This window comes from Meriones unguiculatus, chromosome 2 (genome assembly GCF_030254825.1).
Source record: "Meriones unguiculatus strain TT.TT164.6M chromosome 2, Bangor_MerUng_6.1, whole genome shotgun sequence".
Lineage (NCBI taxonomy): Eukaryota > Metazoa > Chordata > Mammalia > Rodentia > Muridae > Meriones > Meriones unguiculatus.
Window position 1 is genome coordinate 179,889,500 of NC_083350.1, and position 1,478 is coordinate 179,890,977.

The window sequence follows — 1,478 nt, forward strand, 5'->3', positions numbered from 1 at the left end:
GCTACTCTCAGAACTAGACAAATTCACTTTTCTTTTTGTGTGTGTCTCCCTGTGTGTGTTTTAATTCCACTTTTCTTTTCTTCTTCTTTTTTTTTCTATCAATCAGTTCTCATTTTTAAATTTCTTACCTTTATCACTTTCTCAGATCCCTTCCAAGAAAAGAAAGAAAAGAAAAAATGTTATCTGGTGCAGAGTATCATTGGATTCTTAGAGCTACACTAAATAGATAAAATGTTTCATTAGCACTGTAAGTTAGCACACAGAGTAATGTGTTTCATTATGATCATGTCCTCATACATATTTTGTCCTTAAAATATGTCCCGGTTCGTTTCACAAGTTCGCATGCCATCTTTGTGGAGGGAAGGGGCAGATGAAGCTTCTCTGTATCATTTTATATTTAGTGCTTGAGCTACTGAAGCAAGCACGGGAGATAACATTTGTCAAGCCACGGGGATTCCTTGGATAGGATAAGGAAATATTTATAGCTTGGCCAGGGACATTTGTAAAGAAAAGTTTCATGTTTTATAAAGCCAGATCGCTACCATACATTTAAAGTAACTGGTCAAAGGCAAGCAATTTGTCATTCAAGAAAACGGGTTTGGCTAATTAAAATAACAAGCTCCCCTTCCCTCGGAGGCGTTGCAGATGCGGCTGCTGTGTCACAGGTGCACCAGTAGGCGGCACAGAGGAGGAGGCTCCCTGTGGTAGCCTGTGAATATCTAAGTTCTCTGAGGTGAGCTCCGGTCTGGTGGCAGGGGGCCTGACAGGGAGTTAACCAGAAGACAACCACCAGTTTGGCAGGGAGCAAGCTGGGGACTAGAAGTGGACTGCAGGTCCAGGCAGGAGTGAGCCTGAGACAGACAACCTTTCCATGGGGCCACTTGGGCAAGCTGGACAGGGAGCTGGCTTGAAATGACTACCAGTCTGGCGCTACGCAGGCCCGGTGGGGCAGACCACGCCCGAGATGACCCCTGTCGGAGGCCATTACGCAGGAGTAGGGCACAGCAATCCTGAGACCACTCCTGAGGCACAGCAGACACTCAAAGACCCTGGGCGCCACCAAGAGGAGCAAGAAAGTGGTGGAGAAATGGAAGAGAAAAAGAAACAGAAGGTTGTGGACACAATGAGGAGAGGCAGAACTGGAGACTGGAAGATGGTGAGGAACAGCCTGAGATGAGTAGCCAGTGACGACTCCTGGGGTCATGCTGGGATCCTGACCTGGGACGCCACGGGGGTTCTTGTCTGAGTCCATAACCTCAAAGCAGCAGCGGCTTGTTAGGTCCACGGGCCGGGCACATGTCTCTGGTCTCAGCTGCCACCCGGGCATGTCCTCTGGCGCCGGAGACAAGAGAGCAGGAGAGCTGCCCTGCCCCTAGCCAGCTGCAGCACTGGGAGAGCTGGCCCTGCTCCTCATCTGGGAAGCACAGCAGAGCTGGCAATGGAGGTGGGGTTGCTGGTGAGCCTGCCTGACAGTGCGA

The 1,478-nt window shown here is 49.7% G+C and overlaps 1 pseudogene; it reads left to right on the top strand.

Annotated features, from left to right (window-relative positions):
• Positions 1–623: 623 nt before the first annotated feature.
• On the top strand, positions 624–768 carry LOC132652653 (small nucleolar RNA SNORA17; annotated as a pseudogene).
• The last annotated feature ends 710 nt before the right edge of the window (positions 769–1,478 follow it).